Here is a 26,359-nt window from a genome sequence, read left to right as displayed (position 1 = left end):
ACAAAGCAAATGCATGCTTTTGAACAATCCAAAGTAACGTCTTTGGCTAAAATCGAGTCAGATATTCCGATGGTCGACAAGCCAAGAATGGTAAATAAACTGAACGCATAGGCCGGAAGTCCGAGAAGCACGACTGCTGACCGGATGTAACACAATGTAATGGGACATTTTTCAATCTAGTCTGTTACTTCCTTTGCCTTTGCTGAAATGGTTCATGCAATTCCCCAAAGAAAACCTTTCAACTGGTGTATTACATTTGCTGTTGGAGTTTGCAGTTGACATTTTGCAAAAATATGTCCTTTTTCCATGGGAATGAAAGGTTTTTAATAATAATAAAAAAATTTCAAATCAACGGTGGCTTGTTCTTTGTATGAAAATTCATGACATTGTTACTTTGGACATCTAGAAACAAATAGGGTACCCAAAAATTTATACATCAAGCATTTCTCTTCTTTTTCTGTTGGTAACAGTTAAGCCTGCTGTTGAAAAAGTTTTCTTGGCAACATGTATCTCAACCAATACTACCTTGGATCACAATAAATAGACGTGACACGAATGGGTTTCCAACAAATAACCATACTTAGGTAGATTACAGGCAGTTCTTGAATGCTTTCACTAAGCTCTCAATGTATGTGTGAAAAGTGAAAACAATATTAGCGATTGCATGCTACATCTGATTAACTACACTGCAGTCAAAGGGTGGGAGGTTCAAAACAGTTCAAATGCCATCATGTGCGATCTTACCTCCCTGCAATTTGACTTGAAAGCAAACAGTCAAGCAGATTCCTTACCTGGAATGCGCACCATCAGAGATGTGTTGGTACCACTCACATCATTCATCACGCCCACATTAACACAGTACTCGCCAGGAACACTGAACCTGTGATTTACTATCAAACTACAAGAACTGTTGTGTTCCATGGTGGGACTGCACATTTCTCCAGGCGGAAGATTACACTGTTTTGAGACACACCAAAGGAAGGACACAGGAAGACTGGAGGTTAAAGCAAAAACAAATGTAGTAAGAATCTGCACCAACTCTGAGGCAAACCTTGTCTTCCTCAAGTAAACTTTTAAATGAGTGGTGGAAGGAGGCATAACTGTTTATTTGGCCTTTAGAAATGAATACAAGTTTCTTCAACTCCCCCTCCCCCCCTAGTAGTATCGTGTTAGATTCTTTATTATATCTCTTAGTTAGAAAGCGCGGTGTGATTGGTCAGTTTTGAGGGCCGTTTTTCACTGTACAGCCCGCTAACTTTGAAAGTTTCCTTTACCCGCGCGGCCGATTAACCTCAGAGATAAAATAAATATCTTACTAAACTTGTTTTCTAGGTCTGTACTGTAAGTCACGGATCTTTGTTTTTTCCCCTTGATTTATGGCCCGCACTCTTTGCACTTGGACCATAAATTAACGGGGCAAAAACTTGGTCCGTAACTTACAGTACGGACCGAGAACTCGGTTAGTAAGAGGTATGTATGAGGTGGTTCTAAACTCAAGTTTGAGGATGAAATCCTTATGTGTGACCTACAAGGGAGAGCTATTCAGCGATTTATCAGTTTCCCGTGGTATAATTTATTGTGCACTCTACAGGGAGGTTCTACTCTTGAGCCAGTGTACATGTGTACAAGACATCCTTAGACGTAACCCTTCAAAATGGAAGCTAATGAGCAGTACTTTCCCATGCCACCGTTCATTATACTATACACGATGGTTCTATTTTCAAGTTTGTACATGGGGTTCTTAAGCATAACTATTCATATGAACACTATTGATCAGTACTTTCCCTCTGTTGCTGCTGTTTATTACACTGTAATGTTCTAATTCCAAGTCTGTGGATGAAATTCTAATGTGTGACTCTTGAAATGAAAGTTGTTGAGTAGAACTTTTAGGCATCAAACAATCTGCCAATGGTCTATGGACTTTAATTTTTTGTTTTTGACACTCTCAAGGCAAAATGTAAATTTTAGAAAAGTCAAACAATTGAAGGGCTGGGAGCATAACCGACTTATGTCGAATTTCAGCCCGTTTTTCGATGTAGCTCGGATTTGTGCAAACTTTTGCATGTGAACCGCAATTCGATTGAAAACCATTGTCCAGTATTTTTTCACGCCGCTTTGTGTTTCGTATTAATGCCATTGAGAAATTTGGGTCTGCGAAATCTGCGAGCCAGCGAGCCATGCGAGCCACCGTGCGAGCCATGCGAGTCACGCGAGTCATGCGAGTCATGCGAGCCACAGTGCAAATGTTAAGAATTTTTATTTGTTTTATTTACATTCGCGTGAGAAAATTTTGGACGAATTTTTTCTTTGTTTTTTTTTTTTTTTCGTTATAATTTTGGAGAGAATTTTGCCTATTCAAAATCGCCCAAGATGCGCAAAAAAATAAAACAATACGCAAAAATTTATTAAGGTTCAAGACTTCAGAAAAAAAAAATCCGAGAAAAACATACGGCTGCACCGCTACTCGAATAGGTATCTATTGACACATGTCATTCATTGATATCCACGTTGAACTTCATTCAAGAAAAAAAAAAAAAGAAAAGAACAGCACTTCGATCTCCGTGTGTTGTCGTCAAGAATGGTGAATAAATCGCGCCATTTTAACAGGTTTAGTCTTTAGTCGAGAATCAGAGTTCTCAGAACTCTGTCGGTTGGCTGACTGCTGCATGTGGTTGTCCTTTCCCTTAGACAAGTCTTTCTTCAAAACTCGCCACTAGAGTGGCAGAGGCTGGTTTCGAGATAGCATTCGACCCACCAGCTGACGGCAAATGCTTCTGTTACGCTGCTTCTTTTCAAATTGAATTTAGTGCGACAATATTGACTTCGCTCATCTTTGAGTACTCATTTATCATACCTTACAAGATTGGAATAACACTAACAATCAGTCCTGACGTGTCAATTAACAAAAAACTGAAATATGATGGTTTGCGTTGTCCCACTGTAAGAATTAAATATTGCGATGTTATTCATCTTGTTCCGATGCTCTCGTCTTGTTCTTATGTGAATGTAAATACAACAAATAAAAATTCTTAACACTTATACTGTGGCTTACATGACTCGCGTGACTCGCATGGCTCGCACGGCTCGCATGGCTCGCATGGCTCACACCTTGGCTCGCACTCGCAGATTTTTATCACTCAAGACATCCGAGGCAAGTTGCAAAAAATTGCAAAATTGGAAATGTTGAGGTCTCCAGTGTTTGGTTCAAACAGGCTTTAGATAGAGAATATCAGCTTCAGAGGTTTTTTCATTCATCTTATCTGTTCTCTACATTTGATTGATTAGGTTTTGGCCAACGAATTTGATGAAATATAAATTAAAACAAAGCCCACCTTGCAACTTTTGGGAATTTCTTCAGGATGCTTTTGTCGTATAGGATGGGTCTCTCCTCAGTTCGCCCGCTCCATTTTCTTGACCAAATCTTGCACAGACTCTAGCGGAAAGGACAAATCTAACTGGCTAGCCTCGCCGAACATCTACTTTTAGACCAAAGATGATGATGCATTAACCCGAATAAAAAACAGTCGAACAGGTCAAACACAGTCGTGTGTCGAGTATCGAAATAATTCATCAATACAATCCATCCAGGATGTTAAATAGATGCATCAAGATCACAGCTGAGCAACTGCATATCTGCGACGATTCTGAATAAAGTCTTTGGCTAAATCGAGCCGTACATTCCGTGGTGCATGGTTGAGAAGCGAAGAAATCGTTGTTTATAAACTGTTTACGACCAAACGTATGTAGACCGGAAATGCGAGTAGCAAAACTGCTGACCGAATGTAGTTTTAAAAGCGATATACGCGCTTTTTGTTTGTTTGTTTGTTTGTTTGTTTTTGTAGCTTCGGCTAATTGTCGCGATGGCATTATATCTTCTTTAGATATTTTTGGTACAATATATCATTGATAGGGGGATAAAAGGACGACTTTTGATCCGCTTTTATGACTGTTTTACAGTGGACAAAATAAAAGCGCTTTACTGATCGATCGTTTTACGCAACCACATAAGCCGCCCATGTTTCCTTGGTTTGTTTTTTTTTTTTTTTTAAATCCATTGCTTATTGGATGTTTAGGATGGCCTGCATGTAAGATACGTCGCTGATCTGGGGCATTAGCGTTCCCATTAGAAGTTACGAAGTTGGAATTTTTGACCCACCTCTCCTCCAGAAATAAATAAGTCCTCTCCAAGCCGATAAATTTTCACATTCAGTACCTAATACCAGCCCAAATTTTGGCATTCTTTCTATTTATTTATTTATTTATTTATTTTTTGCTGTTGTTTTTTTTTTTGGTGGGGGGAGGGGTGACCGGACGTAAATTTGTGCCGTCGATCAAAAACACTGTAAGGGAAATTTGCATATCGTCGTGCGAAAGAAAATATCCTGGTCGGGACAATGGAAAGTTGGTCTCTTTCAAATCCCAAAAGAGACGTTTCAGTTTGTGAGTGCAGTGGAAACAATATAAAACTCAGTCAATGTCAGAGGGATATTTCCAGGCACGTGCAAGCCTACGGACTAAGTTGTTGGCTTCATACTACAAGCTAAGTTAGTTTCAAGTAAGCACTTGATTCAAGTGCACTTGAAAATCTCAAGTCGCACTTTAGAAAACTTGGCTTCACACCTGGTGACAAAGTATACACTTGAAGCACAAGCTGTCAATCATCGTTCGCGGTAAAATCAGAAATGCGACTGCTCGCCGGAAAATCATGAAGCCTTTACAACGGAAAAACGTTTTGTGTTGTTTACTCTTTATTTTGTCTTTAATTTTAACTCAGAGAGTTTTAACATTACAGGAAATGCATAGGTACTTCATTGTTTACGAGTACTTGGCGACAAAACAAAAGAACAGGCGACATCTTCTGAACTGAAAATCGATGGTTCAGGCTGTCCGTAAAGATGAAATTCAAATAAGATCGTAAGTTTAAATCGGCTTTTCCTTCTTTTTTATGTTTACTTACAAAAAAGACTGTTCCATGGAGTCCTCAAACTGCGAGGCGTATCTCCAACCATCCATTTTGATTTTTTTCTTAATTAATTTTAGTTCACGGCAAAATGTTTATCTGTCCTGGCACCGCAGCACGTGGCTTTCAATTGGTTTCCCTTTCTCTATTGGTCAAGTACGTTCTCAAGTGTGGTGTTGGCCATACTTGGCGGCGTACTTCGGCTTCTTTGAACTGCGAAAGTTTCCATGGTCACTAAGTAAAGTTCAAGTTGGTAGGTTTTACCCCTTCACACTCAAAGTAGGTTTCAAGTGCACTTAGATTATACTTACAAGCTCTAGTGTGAAGCCCCCTAGTATAAACCGGCGTGATGAAATCAGCGACGAAATGGATCTTATTCTTTGCCATGCAGGTAAATAAATGTAACATTTCACGCGCGAATTTTTCATTCTATCGTCACGAATAGTTTATCATAACTGAATTTGTAATTGCATTTTCACAGTCTAAAGAGCAATCTTTTTTTTTTTTTTTTTTTTTGGGGGGGGGGGGGGGGCGCTATTATGATTATGCGTTCAATTTTCACCCAAGCTTCAGTTCAGCTTCATTTCCTTTGTTTTTGTTTTCATTCGGTTATTCTTTTTTTTTTTCTTTTTTTTTTTTTTGGCTTTCTTCACCATTGCCATTGTGAAACAACCCCATTACAAGAGGATATCATTACACATACATCCGTCCAAAACCAAAAAAAAAAAAATGAAAAAAATATCTGTTCTTGCATATATTGGGTATATACCCCTTAACTATAGATTAATTTATTTCACTCTATTCACCATTAATAAAAAAAACGGTGGTCAATGATTTAATACTCATTGGCATTGATGACTTAGTAAGTATATATATACCATGGCCGCTAAGCCAATCAAGTCCGTGGAATTTCACTATACAGTGACCCAGTTTTTAATAATAGACATTAGTAGTCTCTCTCTAAGGATCAAAAGAGTACACATTCTATTTTAAGTGATTATTATCATTATTTTTTTTTTCAGGTGATGACCCAAGTCCTACACCCAGCAATGGCAAACTGAAAGCCTCCATAACAGGGCTTGTTGTCACTCTCGTCATCTCATCCATCTTGTTGATTGTTGTGGTAATAGCTACACGGAAATGGATTTATAGCAGAATAGGGAGGAGACCGGAAAAGGCTAACTTTGAATTCAGGGACGCTGATGCTTTGAGTGTGTCATCAGTGGAGCTGATTGGCAACAGAGCGTGTTTTGCAAAATGTGGAATGTGGGGGCTTCAAGAGACAGAGGAAAATGTCCCCCTTTGCAGAGGAACCCGAATGTATACACTATAAGTATTTAGTGTTAATCCTTCTGTGAAATGTTTTTTATGTCCTTAGGGAAATAATGTTTTTAGAAATAGCTCATCTTAGTTGCAAAGACAAAAATGAGTCAAATTCTAAATAAGAATGTGAAATATTAAATATACATGTAATTTATTTTTTCAGTACATACCAGTGTTTAAGGAAATTGGAGAACCAAACCCACATTTAATTGTTAGTTTGTTTAAAATTTATATTAACACATTGTGTAGGGGAGGGGATTTGTCCAGAGTTCTTTTAAATTCTCCTTACCGAAGATTGTAATGATTTGGTTGAAATTGGCAGGTTACTGGTTAAGTAAGTTTATTGAAATTTTTATAGTACACTGTGAAATAAATGATCAATTATTAACTCAATATTAATTTTTTAATAAAGAGTGCAATTATTAAGTAATATATTATGTAATTAATATATCATAATTATATATGTAATAATATAATTAAGATATTATATTTTGTAATTAACACTTTAAGGTATGTTTTCACCATAGTAAAGAATGACTGGCTGACCCATATTCACTCCTTTGCTGATCACATCAGTCTTCAATTGAGTGTCGAAGGTAACATCATGTTTGCTTTGGGCTGCTTTGCTAAGAATGGTTAAAAAAATCTTGTACCAATTTCTTAGCCAATAATAAGAAGTTAAACCAAACCAGCCGTGACTTGCATGCAGGTGTTTTCTCGCGCTTGACGCCATGTACTTGTATTTGCTTGAGTTCTGATTGGTTCATTTGTTGTTTAATCGTTTTAAATCTTTAATTGTGATAATTGCCATTAGTACACTAATCTGGCAATGGCTGGTCAACGGCTAGCTAAACGAGTACAATATGCATTGTACTAGACTTCGTCACACTGTCCTTGTGATCCAATATTGTGTGCACACTGAACACGGTATTAAAAAGCTGGAAATTCAAAATTTTAAAATCTGAATGGTCAGCTTTCTTGTCTTTAATACTTTTAAATTTTTGTGTTAGTCTCATCTTGGTAAACAGGCGTTGTTACTTTTCAGATGAGCCTGCAGTCAAACATTCTTGTTTTAAAGGCATGCAAGCGAGGCGAAAAGGTGCACTATGCGATTGATTACCAGTTGCCTCGTTTGTATGCACCATTGGGCGATTCCAGAAAATATCCATACCATACCACGGACGGCTTTTAGGATTTCCGAAGGGGAGGGGGGGTTCACGATTATGGAATTCCGAAGGGGAGGGGGGGTTCACGATTATGGAATTCTGAGGGCATGGGGGGGCCTTTGCTCGTTTTTTAATCAAGGAAATGCTGTTTTCGAAGTTTTGATTCGAAAGATTAAAGTACAATCAAGCATAACTATGTGCAGCGTACTGGTAGCGATCGCGCGTGTTTCCATTCTCAGCTTGTGAAACAGCGGCCGAAAAAGGTGCAATCCTTTAATATCGCTTCCTTCACTGTTTATTGCTGGGTTAAGTGGACAGGTAGTCATCTTTGAGAGGAAGACACGGTTACGATTTGAAATGAAGAAAACGTGACATCGCCTTTTGAGATTCGATGATCTCGATAATATTATGCAAATTTGTAACGCTACGCCAAAGATGTAAACAAAGTCTGCTCAAAGGCAAGCGAGCGGCCATGTTGAAGTTTCCCCGGTTCCTTGCCGAATTTTACCGTAGACGTTGTACGTTTTAAAAAAGGAAATGCTTTTTCCGAAGTTTTCATTCGAAAGATTCAAGTACAATCAAGTATAATCTTGCACAGCGTACTGCTTGCGCAGCGAAGATATTTCGGAAGCGATCGTGTTACATTCCGCGAAAAAGCCGCAATCTTGTCCACGTGCTCCGGCGTAAGAGTCGACCGATTGGAAGGCTGCTCTTGTATGAGGGTTAATGACTGCTACTTTTTTCAGTAACATTTTGTAAATAAAGTAGATAATTACAAAACAGCAACGATGTATGTTTACTCGTGAGGGACTCGGGCACGTGGAATCGAACATTCAAGACGCGCATCACATATCACTGATAAATTTGCATAAAGTTGTTTTCAATGTAGTTGACAATCGGTAATTTTCTTCTTCCTCGCTAAAAACGTTTGAAATAGTTAATACTAGGTATTCGTAATGTGGTAATTGAAACCACAAGTTTTCTCTTGATCACAGATACAATTTTATTTAATTGAATTTTTGGTTCAGAAACTGAAGCCGACTGAAGCATGGATTTTGTGCGGGTATAAAACAAGGGGTGAAAAGAAATAATTTTTGTTTTCATCCAATGCGTTGTTCTAGTTTCCTACTTTTCCTAAAGGAGTTGAATGGCACAAGAAAACAAAGAGGAGTAAAACTGCCGTAAATGGTGTTTATTATTATAGCCAAATTCGGACTTGAAAAGAACATTTCACGGCCTGGCCACTAGCGGTAGGTTTTTCTTGTTGCTGAAGAGTAAAGCTTGTCGCCTAGCGCCGCTAGATCGCAGCCCTGAGGAGGCATAAATTCATGTTCGTTTGTTCATATACTTTATAGGCGTTGCTAAAATCGAAAATGTACTTCCCAGAAAAACCGGAAATTCTGAAGGGGAGGGGGGGTTCACGATTATGGAATTCTGAGGGCATGGGGGGGTAACGCATTTTGGAATTTCCGAAGGCAAGGGGGGGTTAAAACATGGAAGCCGTCCGTGGTTGGGTATGGATATTTTCTGGAATTGCCCATTAGAAACGGTTATTTGTGAGAAATTCAAACGGTGGACCAGACTGGACCTAGTGGTGGGCCAAGCTTTGGTCGCGTTGGTTACCTGTGGCACTTGTGAGACTTTTCCCTTTATGTACAGTCAACTCTCGCTTTGTGGACACCTTCTTATTACGGACACCCCGATAGTGTGGACAGCAGCTAAATCATCGGTAATATAGATTACAGAAGTTTGCTTGAAATAGATTCCTGCTATTAAGGATTCTCACTATTAAGGATGCTAACTCGCAGTCCTGAGGCAATAATGTCCGCAATAATGGGAGTTGACTATATGAAGTAAATGCCAGAGATAATTATTTACTATAAGTTATGTCAAGAGATAATCTCTAAATATGTAATCTTTCTGTGAGAGTTAATTTGTTTTAAAAATGTCAAGGCCAGAATCGTGTACTCCCTACTGTGGCATTGAAAACAGGTTGCAATACAAACTCATTCCCAGGGTCTCTCTGCTCCCTGGGACGTGAAGAGGAGAGACACTGAAAACGAGGTTGGTTGTATGAGTGAGTTACTGGTAGATATTTTTTTGGAGTAACAAGTTTTAGAGCAATCCCAAGAGAGCCCATTTCATTATACTACTTTATAAGTAAATATTTTATAAGAAAAATTGTTTTGTTAATTGTGGTTCTTGTCAATTATATATTTTATAATGTAAGAATTTATATAGCAGACCTGATAACCAGCGTACCTTATTTGATAGATTTTTATCAAATTCTCAAATATATTTACTTGTAATATAGGAAGTAAATAGCGAGGAAGTGACGATAAAGCTAGAGTAATAGAGTTGCTTTACGTTCAGAAATACATTATTGTTTGTTCAGTTGTTTGTTTGTTTGTTTGTTGGGGTGAGAACACAGGGAGTACTGGGGTTAAGTTAGCTGTGGGAGCCCCACAGCCCCTAGAGAGGAAATCCCCTTCCCCTTTCCATATTTGTGTCCATGGGGCTCTTGGACATGTGTCCCGTTATTTATCCCTTAGTTCATACCGCAACTGGTGGAGATTGCCTCACTCACTTTCCTGAGGACATTGCAAGGTTTTCTGCTCCAGACAACTACTGGTGCATTCAGTTTGAGAGAGCTGTTTCACGCTATGTTCAGCAATCCAGCAACAGGAAGTATTTGGAGAAAACATTTGCAAGGAAGGAGTCTCAAAGAGAATTTCTTAAGTTACGTCAACTTGGAAATTTACTGAATGCATTCAAGCAGTCAAGGTCACCCAAAATCAATAGAGAAAAGGTAAGGATTCCTTCTTGTCTAAGGCCCTATTCAAACTGGTGCCTCTGCATGGTGCCTACCTGACAGGGGATGACAACTCTAACAAACGCTGTTTGAGCAATACTAGGTCTTAACCTTAGTCGTCCCGGAAATTTGGATCATCCTTCCGAATTTTTGGGATACATCTCCTTTGATGTCCCGATTTTTTTCTGCAATGTCCCGGAATTATAGCGTGTTTCCCGGAAAAATTTCTTAAGTGTCCCGATTCCCGGAAAAATCTCTAGATTCCCGGAACAATTTTGGCTTTGTCCCGAAACATCGTTTGCTAGAGTTGTCACCCCCCGTTACCTGGGCACCAGTCTGAACACATCATGTTTTAAGTGCCTAATTATAAATTTGGGCAGTGTGCCCCGACATGGGCATGGCCATTTTTAGTTTTTCAATACAGAGTTGGTCATAAGTAGTCCACGATTCCGACTGAATTAAACAATTGACAAACAGACTAAGAACGTCTATAATCAACTGAATTTTAAACAAAAGCATATGACACTTGGAAAATAATTGGAACATTCACAATACTGTTTACCAGGCTAAAAAGTTTAAAAGATATCTTTTTTAACTTTTTAGCCTTGTAAATAGTATTGTGAATCTCAAGCGAATATTATGGACAACAATTGGAATATTAATGACTATATGCTTTTCTGTGCATTTCAGAACTCTACGTGTTGACTTATAGGTAAATCGTAAAACACATTAAAAAAAACCTGAAGTCGTTGTTTGAAGTCATGGTTTTCTTTAGGGCAGTTTTTAAAAGATTGTAGTGAAGGAGCATTTTAAAAGTGTTTGGTGGTTGTTTCCATAAAGTTGGTGCGGAATAAGGAAAGGCACGTTGGCCACATGTTACTGTGTTGACTACTGGAGTGTTAAGAAGGGAGTTAGAGGAATGGCGAAGAATACTTGAAGAGAGACATTCCTAGCTGTAGGAGGATGGATAGACCAGGGATAGACCATGGAGAATCCGTGAGTAAACGCATACCTTAAAATTCCGAAAATAAGCCCCTCTGCATAGAAGCCCCCCAAATCAGAAACGCAAAAATACCTTCTATAATAAGCCCCTCCGAATATAAGCCCCCGGGAGCTTGTATTTGATAAATATTCTAAATTCAGTACAAACTACACATAATCACCATTATCAGGAAGCCTTCTTTTAGTCATAAAAGAATGATTCCATGCACTAAGGCAATGTGGTCAACAAGTGTTGAAGTTTATTGTCTTTTATGCAGTTCGCTCTTCACTCGCGCCTTGAATTCTTTCGGTCCGTAGACACAGTGTTTGCAAGGAAGTTCGATCCCGCCACCCTGAACCCAAACTCCCTTCAGTGATAGAATGTATTGTTCCATTTTTGAGCATGGGACCCATAGCCAGTTACACTTTCAAAAGGTTTGTCACAAATTTCCCTCCAGCCAATTTTGAAACGCAAATTTCCCTCCTATAATAAGCACCTCTGAATATAAGCCCCTTCCAAAAATAAGCCCCTCAAAAAGGTCCTTTGAAAAATATAAGCCCAAGTATGTGTGAAAACATGACACTGCATACCGTATGACTAATCCTTTATTATACAAATACAGAATGATGGATTTCTCACCCATGCAGACTATCTATAAACAGGGTTTTAACTGTTTGGTCGTTTGTAGGGGAGCTAACGCAACCACAAGTGTCTACCTAAAAAATGATACCTGCGTTACTAATTTTAAAATGAAAGTCTTTTTGAGAACGTGAGCAAATAAAGGCAAATTTTTTCCTTCCTCTTATCGCTTCCTGTCGTTCCTACCGTTTTCAGTTCCTAGATAGTCTGAGTGACCTTGTTGTATTTATGTAGCGTCCCACATCTCTGGGATGTGAATAAAAAAGGCTGAAATTTAAACTTAATTCAGGCTACGCTATCGACAATCGATAAAAAAGATTGCAGCTTTTACAACTTATCGGCCGTTTAAACGGTTTCAACATTTGCTTCAACATGAGTTCAACACTTTGTTGAATCAAATATCGGGGCCTGGGCGTTTGATCAGCTCGTTCCACATTGTTGAAAGTTGGTCAAATGCTGAAACCGTTTAAACGGGCCTTTATCGCCTAATTAATTAGTTTATACACCCCACACAGCTCGATTATTAAATGTTATGTAATAACAGATTACAGTATGCGTATTTACATTTCCGCCATAAACTGTCTTAAACCCAGGGTGATGAGAAGCTTAAAACCAACTACCAATAGAGAGCTTTTGATTATAGTACAAGGACGACTTCTTGATCTCAGTTTTAAAGCCAAGGACCAAGAAGAGGTTTATCCCAGGAAGCTTGATTTCACTCTTTGCGAGCGACACATTTGACGCAGTTGTTTTGAATGATCATAGCTAGGCCCTTTCGTGATTGACCCAATTTATTGGCAGACGAGTTATCCATCTTGATGGGTTATTCGTCAGACGGATAATTCGTCTCTAGTAAAAATTCGGCCATTCCAACATGAAAAGGGCTAGCACCTACATTTCGAGGATTTGGTTTTCGCCACAACGTCGTTCACAAAAACTAAATGACGACGGCTACCTCGTTTTCCCGCGAAAATGACAGTTGTCACGCTTTCGCACTCTGCATGGGAATACTGTATTCTCAGCTATCAGTTATAAAAGTTTAGCTATTTCTCAGATTTCAGCTGAATTGATTTCGATAATTTCTTAGCTATCAAAATTCATGCTTTACTGAGCAAAAATTTAGCCATCTCAGCTGTCAGTCTTTTTAAAGTTTCTCGGCTATCAGTTATGAAAAAAAAAAAAAAAAAAAAAAACCCGCCATTTTTCTGCTAACAGTATAAATTGTGACTAATTCTCGGCTATCAGTTAACCCCATGCCCGTTGGCTATAAGACCGTAAGTGACATGATTTAATAAAATGCTTTTTTCGTTATATAGACAACTCCGTGCGAAATGGTTTAACTTACCAAAAGAAACGTTTCTGTAAGTGAAGACATTTCTTAAAAGTCTAATCTGCGACTTGCCTACTCGTATGATATGAGCTGATAGCCCATGAGTAAGGAGCCAATCAGAGACTACGCTTGCACACATTTCCAAGGGCGGTCTAAATAACGATGAGGTATATTACTCATATGTGAAAATTAACATTTGGGCATCAATCGTATCTTTAACTTTAACATATTATCTTATCTACTTAGTAGCAATAAAATGTCCTTACTTTTACGCCATTGCAGAGAAAAAGAACGGGCTAAAAAAGGTTAAACACAGATGGCTACACAGTTCATACACGTTCTTAGTCACGGTGCAATCAATTCGGATTTGGATTTTTTATACAATTAATTGTTGCAGTTTTTCCAGTTAATGGCTAAATTGACACAAAAATAACGTTTCAGTTCTGTCATTCAAGAGTTGAAGTTCCAGAACCCAGAGGGTTAATGGTAGCTTCTTTGTTTTTCCGGTAGGCTCGATTTCCAGCCGGGGAGGAACAAAGACCGGACTTGAGAGAGCAGCGTCTACAAGATACCGCCCAAGAAGTCCACCTACTACTCCTCCTACAACACCACCCACAATCGGAACAGGAATTAAAACCTGGCCAATGGCTGCTCCTGCAGTAGTACCAGCTACGCTACCGATGCCACCAACAACTCTCTTCACAACAGCTTTTTGAATTCCTCTTTGTTGAGTTTTCCTGCTTGCATATCTTTTTGCGCGCAGTGTGCGTCATACATCGCTGGCGCACCCTAAAATACTGCTGCACTCACTACTCCTCGAAGAAAAGATCGTCCAGCCTCACTTCCAGTTTGGGTTGTCGTCTGGGTAACCATTTCCTTTGTTGTGACACGAGTCCCTTTTGTGACGATCTCTTCTCCTGCTTTTGATGCAGTATGGGTGAAAACCTCTTTAGTTGTATAGCGACTCCCTGCTTTCATGATCTCTTGTCTGCCTTTTCACACAGCCTGAATTACAACATTATGAGATGCCACACTCGAACTGGTTCTAGCGATCTCCGGCCGGTCCTCCATTTAATAGAGTTTGGGCGACAACTTGCTTGGATGTCACATGCACCGTAGTTTTTACCATCTCTTGTCCACTGTTTGCTACAGTCTGGGAGCACAACTTTCTTTCTGACTTTACGCATACAGCTACTGATACAGTTTGAGTTACAAGTCCGAATGCTGCCATGGGTAATCCTGGTTTTGCAGTTTCCCTGATTTCTTGTATGCTATTATTGGACTTTAATGCACCAGTATCTTTATTTGCTTTTGGATATGCAATTAGTATATATAATCAAATGATGACGAGTGAAATTAGGAAATAATTTCACGCGCGTTTTGTCAAAATTCTAATAATTGCCTGAGCCTTTAGGCGAGGGTAATTATTAGAATTTTGACAAAATGCAAGTGAAATTATTCCCAAATTTCACGAGTATAACATTTGATTACCTTTTAATATCATGGGTGACAAATTACGCTCACAATTTTGGTCGGCTCCGTCTTGTTTACACACGCAGGCAATAAACCGTTCGAGTACAGTACTTTATTCAATAGTCTCCCTCGCAGCCGTCCTGTGTCTCGTCACGACAGGAACGTTGCGTGACGAGACACAGAACGGCTGCGAGAGAGACTATTTATCCAACTGCTTAGGACGAACCTTCTCAGGGTTTTCTCAAGGCCATTTTCATCACACCAGTTCTCAAAAACCCTCACCAAGTTAACTGTGCTCTTTCGCGTATTTTGCTTTTCTGCAGCGTCTTTTAATGCCGTAACTTCTTTCATCCATAACATCTTTGAAACTGGGCGCCATGATAAGGAAACGTTGCCATAGCAATTTTGTAATTTCACATGTGAAATTATAAATTAACGCTAAAATTTCGCGTCAAAATTAAGGAGTAATTTGTCACCCATGATCGACGGTAGTTCAACTTCTGTTCAATTGCTTATGTAAAACAAGAAGCTGTTTACAGCTTAAACTCGGCCATGTTTGACTGCGTGGTGCGTGAGCCTACAATCTTTTAGCAACAAGACGCTGTGGGAGCGTATACTTGGGCGTCGTTGTATTAGGAGTATCTGAGCATGCACGTTAGTTCAGTCTTTGATGACTGGTGAACGATGAGAGTCTAAGGCATCACTTTGTATTTGCAATAAACGTGATGTAGTTCAACCGAAAATGTCACGCAAAGGATGAATAAACAAAATAAAACATTACTCCCTCGCTAACTTTATGTTGGATTTTGTAACTCAAATTTCTACAAGGCTGCTACACCATGCTGACGAGAGTCAACCAGCTCGAAACAGCTGTCCACGGTTGCCACATTCTGTTGATTCTCAGTTTGGTCTCTATCATGTCGCTGTCGTGTTAAGTTTTCTAGGCAGTCCGATCAGCCTTGCAGAAATTTGCGGAGTCATTCATATGTTTGGCTGATTAGATCTAGAGGCCCGCAAATGATCCCCGGACCGGAAATGATCCCCAAATTAAACCGCAAATGATCGCCGGACGGGAAATGATACCCAGATTGGACCGCAAATGATCCACGATCGCCTCACCATAAATATTGAATGAAATGGACTCAAATTTGGACAGTGGATTTAAATTTTATACACTTCGTTTTTTTTCCTAGTCTTGTCGTTGTAAGCTATATGCATGCAAATTTCACAACTTTAAAAATTATAATGTAGCAGCTCAGTGAAACCGAACAATTTACTTTATATAAACTGAAACATACATGCAAGGGCTGAGTTGCTCGAAGCATGGTTAGCGCTAACCATTGGTTAAGAGGTATTAAAACCTATAGGTTGTCATGGCATTTAACCCGGGTTAGCGCTAACCATGCTGCGAGCAACTTGGGCCAGTTGTTCTCTCAGGTGTGTAGCCTGCGAACGCAGACGTATTTCCGGCTGTCGAGATTCTCTCCGCCGGAATTCTCTCGACAGCCGGAAATGCGCCTACGTTTGCAGGCTATCAGGTGTGTCGCCTGAGAACAATAAGTAATTGGGCGCGTCGCCTTTGCTTTGCCGTCTGCACATCGACGATAACTTTATTTTACTCCGGATTTTTCAATTGGTCGGAGGTTTTTGACTGAACCGGAAATAATCAACTGCACGCAGTGAGTGAATGTTGATTGCTGTGAATGTTGATTGGGTGAGACTCGTATTGCACCGAAAATGTGGTTTTAAACTATCAACAGCACTCCCGTAAACAATAGGCCTCCTGTAGTGATCGAGGAAAAATTTGGATGGCAAAATCGGTTGCTAAGGTATGCGGCTCGTAGAAAAAAAAAAGACTGGGAGTCCAGCTAGCGGCAAAACGAAAAAGAAAGACAAAATCAACAGATTACGCGATAACGTATTGGATTAAACGTTATGCTTAAGACTAAGATCCGATTAAGAACAAAGGCGACGATAGTGGGTGAGATTTGACCGCCATCTGAAGCGCATTGACCGATTCTCCTTCCTTTTTCGAATAAAAAAAAAACTTGCGAAAGTCTTAACTGACTCGCTCTTTAATTTGGAAGAGTTTCGTACAATTCGTGCACATTTTAGGCATTGTAATGGTATAAGTGAATCATGTACATGTATGTTACAGTTTATGGGTAGATTGTTCTGTTGTGCTGTGCTGCTATATTATAATTTTTAAAGTAGAGAAATTTTCATGCAGATAGCTTAAATATAACGACTGGTGTTATTAAAAAAAAATGAATTCTATAAAGTTTAAATCCACTGTCCAAATCTGAGTCCATTCCATTCTATATTTATGGTTAGGCGATCGGGGATCATTTGCGGTCCAATATGGGGATCATTTCCCGTCCGGGGATCATTTGCGGTTCAATTTGGGGATCATCTCCGGTCCAGGGATCATTTGCGGGCCTGTAGATCTTTCACAGATCCTGCGTATACTTGCAGCATTTTCGTTGTGCGGTTCCTTGCAGATTGTTTGCTTTGGATTTTGTAACCATGAAGTGCATCTAAGACAATGATGAATCTTGGCGACAAAGGAGTATTTGTGATTCCAGTGGTAATGATGAATTTTGGCGACAGAGGAGTATTTGTGTGAATACCTTTCCACCCTAATACCCTTATTTTCTGGGCAGACGTTGCAGCTTTTTCACTGGTAAAACGATCTGGGCGCACGATCGCGTCGAAAATCCAGCACGACTACTTTATTTGCTAAAAATAAATTCCCTTGAGGATATCTCAATAAAAATTTTTACTGGAACACCACTTTCCTTTGGTAGACTAGGTACAGTAACCTTCATAGTCATCAAACACAATTACAAAAGATTTTGCTGAAGATGCACAATCGCGAACATTGCACTTGTGGAACATGCCAAACTACACGATTACAGTCGAACTTGTATATAACGGCCCTGTATTAAGCGGCCACCCTCTATTAAGCGGCCAGTCTTTTAAGTCCCGATTGTTTGCTCATACAAACGCTGTATTTGTTACCTGTATTGGGCGGCCACCTCTATTAAGCGGCCGCGGCCACCCTGTAGCAGTCCTATGTTTGTCTTTCTTTGATATTTTTACCTGTATTAAGCGGCCACCCTTGAATGGAGACTAAGCCATATGTTATTTTATGCGGTATTTTATTGTGTTTAAAATGCGATCCAGCATCACTATAAAGAAATAACATGTACAAAGCTACTGTAAGGTGATACTCGGACGTTTAATAATAGTTACAGTCAACCCAGGTCACGCGTGAACAGAATTTCCAAGAATGAAATGAACATTCGAATTTCTCTTTGTAATGTCCGACGTGTGAATGGAATGTTGGACATTTCTCTAAAAATCGTTCCGAAAAAGACGCATTAACTGAAAAAAAAGATTCAAAATACTCGAGAAACAATTGTTATTCTTGAAATATTCAATTTTGCAATGTAAAGAAAAATGCATAGCTTTATCCTGTCAATAAGCTAGGGAAATTTATGCGGGAACCCCGAAATCGCGTTGGCGATGTTCAAAACTGACATGTAAATTTCAAAACTCCGTTCAAATTTTGAAAATACCGTTCACGCGTGACCTGGGTTGACTGTAACGCTTTTCACATGTCCGCAATGTGCTGAAGTACAGTACCATATCACGAACGCTAAAAGAAAAGTTCGTTTTGAATATGCTTCACTCTTTAGCAAGAAATTCCTCTTTAATTAACTTGTTCTTCAGCCATGTGACATTGAACATTGTTGATTGTCCTATTGTTTCCTTGCAAGAAGTGTTTTTGTATGATACGCCATTAAAATTGACATTAGACCACGCCCATATACAAAAAAAGAATACAAATTAACACAACAATCACAAAAAATCACAAAAAATCACTGCATTTACCACAAGAGGTACGAAAGTGGAGCATTTGCTTTCCATTTTGATTTGTTGATAACTGAATCTGTCCATTCCGGCGTCCATTTGGTATCAATGAATTACGTCTCTTGCTATTTCTTTGAGTTCGCGCACCAACCGTTCCGAAAGCAGCTGAAAGCGCTCAACATTGTTTTAGTGTGGGTCTACCGCGAACGGCGTGTGTCCATTTGTAACTGGAACGAGCGTACTAGATGACATTTCTTGTAACTTTAACTCAGTCACCCCTTCTAATCCAAACAGCCACCCAATATCGAGTTGCTTGCGTGTCAAAAACCATCATTTAGTCACCAATGAGATGCCGCTTCAAACAAACAGTGTCTTGATCGTTAATCATGCTTCGGTCGCATTTTTGGCTATCTCTAAAACAGGGAACGGGGAATGCAGGAATAGGGAATGGGGAACGGGGAACGGGGAATCTCTAAAATAGGGAATCTCTAAAACAGGGAATCTCTGAAAGGGGGAATCTCTGAAAGGGGGAATCTCTGAAATAGGGAATCTCTAAAAGAGGGAATCTCGAAAACAGGGAATCTCTAAAAGGGGAAATCTCTAAAAGGGGGAATCTCTAAAATAGGGAATCTCAAAAAGGGGGAATCTCTAAAATAGGGAATCTCTAAAAGGGGGAATCTCTAAACGGGGGAATCTCTACAAGCGGGAATCTCTAAAATAGGGAATCTCTAAAAGGGGGAATCTCTAAACGGGGGAATCTTTAAATTTTCAAATCTTCAAAGTGGTGGGGGGGGGGGGGGGGGAGAATCTCTGAAATGAGGAACCCCTAAAAGGCGGAATCTCTGAATGGGGAATCTCTAAAATCCCAGTGACTGAAGCAGAACGATTTTGTGTGTGTGTGTGTGTGTGTGTGTGTGTGTGTGTGTGTTTGCAGTTCTTGTTGTATTGCGCTCTTGTCGCTAGCCTGTATTATGCTCATGCTGCTATTTTTTTTTTTTTTACTCTTTCGCCAGCACCAAGTGTAGATTACAACGTAACGGAACAAACACATGAAAACATCACAAGGATATTTGATTTAATTGTAAACCAAAAAGCTGAACAATTTCATAATACTATTTTCCTGGCCCCAGTTGTTCAAAGGGCGGATAATTTTATCCACTGGATAGTTCGCTATCCGGCAGATAGAATGTGTGCAAGATTTTCACGATAGTCCTAACCTTGTTAAGAGAATAGAAGCATATGTCAAATTTAAGAATGGGATTGTGTGGAAAACTTGCCAAAAGCATTGATTGGAGTACATTTGCTCCGCTGGATAGCGATTTATCCACTGGATTATGCCCTGAAACGTAACCAGCCAGACACAATGAAAACATATTTAGCATTTGCAATTTGGGTAACTTCCGGCCTACGTCAGACATGTCTTCATCCCAGCGAGGAAAGTATGTCTGGTACCTGGGTGATAACATCATAGATAAGGTGAATTTTTTCCTTGACCGGTGAAACCTTTTTTTTCTTGAAAAACATTGAGGGCGTTTGTTGCAACTTTCGAAAGGCATAAAAGGAAATTGGTTAGTTTTACACATAAGAAAGGGCTTTTTTTATTAGACATCGCTGTAAAGCCATTAGGGCTGATGGACCAATCGTAACACAAACAACGCGAATTTCACAATTGGCATTTTTGAACTGATCACTAGATAAGCTTTATGCAGGCGTAAAGACGTCTGTCTAGTCCAGTTAATGATGGCCGACCCGTGTTACAGATGCCAGGCCCGGTTCCAGTTCCAGTCATTTTGAGTCTACGGCTTATTCAGAGATTCAATTGCGCTTTCATCTTTACCGTTTTGCAGTAAGATGCTGTAGAAAATTCAATTTCTCTTGCTGTATGTGGCCCCTTGGTATCGATTGGCATAAATGTTTTAGACCACCCCTACCGAAGATATTGCGGCAAGCGACGACAACAATTTATTTTTATCTTATATATCTAGTAATTATGACAACAACTGTCAATAATATTATTGGTTGTTGGCAAAAGCTGTAAATGCGAAAGGTTTCTTAGGAAAAACTCCACTTCTAAAAAGTTCATAGATTTATCCAGTTTGTTGATAGATTCTCCCTTTTAGAAATTCCCCTTTTTTGAGATTCCCCCTTTTAGAGATTCCCTATTTTAGAGATTCCCTATTTTAGAGATTCTCCCTTTTAGAGATTCCTTATTTTAGAGATTCCCTATTTTAGAGATTCCCCCTTTTAGAGATTACCTATTTTAGAGATTCCCCGTTCCCCGTTCCCCATTCCTCCATTCCCCGTTCCCTATTTTAGAGATAGCCGTCGCATTTTGTCTCACAGATTCATTTGTTTTTTCAACGGCTATTTTAAAACAGGAAACGAAGAATCGGGGAACGGGGAACGGAAACGGGGAATCTTTAAAATGAGGAATCTTTAAAAGCTAGATCCTTTAAACGGGGAATATTTAAAAGCGAGAACCTTTAAAATGTGGAATCTTTAAAAGCGGGAATCTTTCCCCATTTTTTACATTTAAAAATAGGGAATCTTTAAAAGCTGGATCCTTAAAAATGGGAAATCTTTAAAATGTGGAATCTTTGTAAAAGCGGGAATCTTTCCCCAGTTTTTACATTTTAAAAATAGGGAATCTTGAAAGCGGGATCCTTTAAAACGGGGAATCTTTAAAGCGGGAATCTTTAAAACGGGGAATTGTCGCGGAATCTTTCATGGACTCCGCACTTGCCGGTTCACAAACTGAAGAGGACTGTATCTTTCCTTTTCTGAAGATTTATTTAACATTCCAAAAAATCTAACAATCTCTGATCCAATCTACAATTCACTATCTCGCGATGCACAGCTCCGTTCACAATTCGTTTCTTACTCGATCTGACCTTACATTACAATTGTACAAAGATTTACTAGGTTCTATTTGCGCAACAAGTGTTTTCACTACAATCACGAGTGCAGTAAAATCCCAAGCCTACACTATTGCAATGCTACTAAATTTAATGTCAATTACACAATTACACGCGTTTCTCTTCCTTATTACTCGGGCCGTAAGGCGGACCGAGGTAAGGTTTCGGTAGCATTATCAAATTCTTTTTTCTTTTTGGGGTCGCGATGGGCCGAGAGATAAGACTTCAGGCCACGAGTTATTGTTCTCGGTCTCGTTTTTTGTACTCGGCTGGTACGAGTTACGTTTTCTGTCGTGTTATCAAATTCTTTAAATTCTCGGTCGCGTTCTTTGTTTTCGGGCCGTGAGGAGTGTTTACAATATGCCAGCCAGACGTGCGAGGCATGAACAACCCCAACAGAAACTGCTAACCGTTAAGCTAACTGGGGAGCTATTTAAGCTAACCTAAGTGCTATTTAGGCTAACTGGAGTGTTTTTTAGGCTAACCTGAGTGCTTCAAGGTTAGTTTTGTTTAACCGAAAATTTGGCAACTAAATCAGTCTATGACCTCGCGGGCCAAGATAGATAAAGATGTCTCACATTTACTATAGAAAAGCAATCAATGTAGAAACGGTTTCTGTCTTCAAATGAAAGGTGAATAACAAATGCTTTCCCCTGAATTTCATTTAAAAATATAAACAGCGAAACATTGAAAAACGTACAAGGATATAGACGTACGCGTGATGCGTAACGTTACTCTGGATCAAGGTGGGGGAGGGGGGGGGGGGTACTTAACAGATGCTTGGGTAGGGAGGTGCGGCCCGGGCGTTCAAACCCTGACACTGTTTTAAAACACACAATTCTCCGATTTCCCTATCCTGTTTAACTCAGAATTCAAAATTTTCAGGCCTTTTCTAAGACATTTAACCCAAAATCGCACCCTGTTTAAGACTAGATATTTTAACGCATTGGCAATCACAATCTGTTTTTAGGGATACCCTGTTTAGACAGAAAGTGATAAAATAGATACCCCGTTCAAGACAAAACACCCTGAAAACCATACCCTATCGGGCCGCACGTCCCGTTAAGGTCACATAAGCGAGTACCACCCCCCCACCCCCCCCCCCCCGGGGTCTAGATCATACCGAAAATTACGATCCGTCATTGACCCGGCGTCACATACATATTAGGACCGTACAAATGGTTTCTGTCTCTAAACGGAAGGTGAAAACGTAAGGATTGAAGCCCGGGGATTATAAAAAGCATTCGTATGAGTCGTTTTCCCCTGTATTTCATTCTGACTGCAAGAAATGCAATTCTATCTGGTGGTTACTTATTGCCTCACTATATCTCTGTATCTATCTATTTGGTAGCCTGCGAGCAAGCTCTCTTGGGGGTGGGGGCAGGAGGGGGAAAGAGGATCCACCCCCAAAAGAGCTTGCTCGCAGGCTATCTATTTGGGGGAATTGGCGATGCTGGAGGTTATCACTGTTAAAAGATTGTAGGCTTTACGCACCACAAAGTCAAATATGGCCTGAGTATAAGCTGGAATCAGCTTCTTGTTTAGCTCAATAGATGCGTGCAGTTACATCATTAGTTACTACGAAGGAGGATTAACGAAATTTCGAGCAATCGAGCACATGTTAACGAGAATGCGAGCATGCGAGCAGTTGCAAAAATTTTGCGAGCATGAGCAAGCGAGCACTCGTGTAATTTTTGCGAGCAATTCGTGCAAAGGCCAAATTTTGCGAGCACTTTTAAATTAAATGGGACCATTTGATACCCCTATCATTGTCGTGTAGTGCATTAACTTCTGACTTTGCCGGAGTACAATTGTGTAATCAGTCTTGCCCACTAATTTTCAAAATATTGCTCGCGTTACTTGCGATATATTTTGTGACTATTCATTTAATTAATTTCCCAGTTAATGTTCTAACATGCAATATTTTACGTGTACGTCACGCACATCAGTGCTTATTTTCCGACAGGAATTAATCTTTAAAATGAGGAATCTTTGAAAGTGGGAATTTTTAAAATGGGGAATCTTTAAAAGCGGGAATGTTTAAAATGGATGGGGGTGGGGAGATTTTTTTCCAATGCACAATTGCATGTTGTGAAAGGTATGTCGTACTAGACGTCCACCCATTATTTTACTTCATTAATTAATTAATTAATTAATTAATTATTTTTTTTTCATGTCTATGTGTGCTTGTTCATGCGGAGCTTTAAGTTTGCACTATTTCCCTTGCGCAGCGAAGAGGGGTGAAGGGATTAGTTTTCATTATAACCCACCCATTAATTTTCGCGCGATATTATTGGCTTCTTTACGTCACGTGGTAAAAAATTACAGGACGGTTATCCCGCAATAACCCCCGTCTGCGTCGATATTTGCCCTCCGATTATTTCCATCGAAAAGAAACAAAGCCAGCGGAAAAAAGCCAGCTCAAAAGTTACACCTTTTCATTTTTATCATTTTACATGGAAGAAAAACAAACTCGTTTTGTAAAATGTCCAGCCATATTTACATTAAAAAGCTGGTCGCAAATGCTGTTCCGGAAAGTACAAAAATGTCAACAAACCATGCTGTCAACGTCTTTAAGGGTGAAGAAAGTTACAAGTAGACTTTCAGATTTAGTCCTACGCAAACTTAAACTGAGTCAGTTTGTCAAGTCGTACTCGCCATCATTGCCGACGCAACCGAGAACTTACTTCGTTGCCTATCGGTCCGAGTAAAGAATAAAAAAACAAAAAGTAATTAAGAGCGCGACCGAGACCTTAGTTCGGTGACTCCCGGCCCGAGTAATTGAGTCTTCGATTATTACTAAAAATACCATGCAGCTTATTGCTTCCACTACTTTTACCAGACATCTTTCCACCATCTTGCCTTGTTCGGACGACGAAATACATGTTCTACACCACAGTGCAAAACTCTCACAATTATTGGTAATGAGGTCGTATTCTCTTTCCCCCAGCCTGCTTATTGCATTGCGAACAACGTCTTCCGCATTCAAGTATTCTCCGTGTTTAATTAAGTACATAGAGTCATCGCGAATTTTGTACTTTCCCCTTTGTACTGTTGCTTTTCCTGGGTTCTTTGGATGGCTGCTGTTATCCTCCAAAAACCCTTCAGCGGAATTGGAATACTCGATGACGTGTATTTCATCCTCCTGTGTATAGATATATTCTATTATAGCATGATGAAAATATACTCCTTTTAACCTTCGGAAGGCGATATGATCTCCTTCTTGAAGCTGGGAAAGCGAGTTTACACTTTCAATGGGTACATGATGCTTCTTGCCGTTATCGTCAGTGTATGTGTAAACCTCTTTCTCGGTATTCATTATTTTGGGACCTGTGTTGAAAAAATCTCGTTTTAACCCTTTATCGGACAAACTACGGCCACAGCCGTAGATAATTACGTCACCTATTTTTCGCTGCTATTTAAAGGGGCAGTATCATGGGAGATATCATGATTTTTGGCCAAAATTCACTAAATTTAAACTTTGAACACCGTGTTAATTAATTTCTCAATCGCTAATTTAAAGAAATATTAATAGTGATTCTAAGACGAAAGGTTAAACCAAAATAAAGTACAACCGGCGATTTTTAGTGCGTTACAGCAGCGAAATTTGAAAACGTCCTCCAGACGTTTTCAAAGTTGAACCCCTCTCTATATTGGTCATCTGCCGACGAAAATATCTGTGGATAGTTTCTTTGCATTCTGATAGTCTTTTAATGGAATTTTGTCATTATATCTTGGCTGCTATCAACCGAACAGCGTCTTTCCGATTTTCAATGTGTTACTAAAAATAGCGTGACACTGTCAGTCTGTCCGTGGAGATATGGTAGGCATTTGTAAACAAACCGCTGACTATTGTATTAAGGCTCCGTAGTTACTAAAACAAGGAATGACCTAAAATGATCTAAAATGACCTAAAATGACCTAAAATGATCTAAAATGACCTAAAATGATCTAAAATGAATCTAAAATGATCTAAAATGATTTTATTTTTTTAATTTTATAACAAAGACCAGTGAGCAGCACAACAGAAAACTTCTTGTAGTTTATTTCCGACGCGTTTCGTCTCTATCGGAGACTTCTTCTTCGGATTTGATTGATGCAAAGTGTCTAGTTTTTCCTCAGCAACGTTGTTTTGATTGGTGCGAAGTTCCAAGTTTCGCTCAGCAACGTGGTTTTGATTGGTACGAAGTGTCTAGTTCAGTCCCCAGCAACGCGGTTTTGATTGGTACGAAGCGAAGTTCTATGTTTCGCCCAGCAACGCGGTTTTGATTGATGCAGCTAATTTATATGGAACTGGCACAGAGTTATCTTTTATTCATGCCCTACCCTTGACTTGTTAACTGCGTGTTTATTTAAGGTGACTCGACCCAGTTATTTTTTGACGGTACCATCCTACTTTGAAGCTCTCTGGTATCCCCACCTTTACTTTTATCGTAAGTGTAACACATAGAATGGATAACACAGAGTTTCACCAAAATCGCAAAGACCCAATTCGAGAAATTCAGTGCTTTCCAAATTTAGGTCATAATTTATGTAAAAATGATAAGCAAACTTTTCACGATTATATCTAATAAACTGTGAGATTTATTCCTTTATTTTGAGGATCTTTATAACAGATGGGTCCTTGCAAGTCAGCAAAAAACTTTAGGGCCTTGTAAATGCGCGCGATTTCGAGCAATGCAAACATATAGAAAATATAGTTTTAGCTATTTGTTGACGTTTGTCAGGTTTAAGGGTCCTTCTCACAAAAAAAGCATTTTCTTAAAAATTCGTAGTTTTTTTTCCTTCCAATTTTTTCAGGGCCACAATTGATTAACTAACTACCCGGATTCTGAATTTCATGGTCATTGAAAAACTGTGACATTATCTTCTATAAGCCCAAA

The 26,359-nt window shown here is 39.4% G+C and overlaps 1 long non-coding RNA gene and 1 pseudogene across 1 annotated transcript in view; both read right to left on the bottom strand.

The window, feature by feature from the left end:
- Positions 1-162: 162 nt before the first annotated feature.
- The window catches only part of LOC146487889 (uncharacterized), a 41,009-nt gene continuing 14,812 nt past the window's right edge, over positions 163-26,359 (bottom strand). Inside the window, exon 2 of the long non-coding RNA XR_014867713.1 lies at positions 163-994. This is a non-coding gene — a long non-coding RNA (uncharacterized LOC146487889). The remainder of the gene's footprint in view (positions 995-26,359) is intronic.
- On the bottom strand, positions 13,619-25,874 carry LOC146487890 (uncharacterized; annotated as a pseudogene).

The sequence above is a fragment of the Pavona decussata genome, unplaced genomic scaffold (assembly GCF_977016875.1).
Source record: "Pavona decussata unplaced genomic scaffold, jaPavDecu1.1 SCAFFOLD_12, whole genome shotgun sequence".
NCBI classification, from domain to species: Eukaryota; Metazoa; Cnidaria; class Anthozoa; order Scleractinia; family Agariciidae; genus Pavona; species Pavona decussata.
This window is presented reverse-complemented; position numbering and strand designations above follow the sequence as displayed.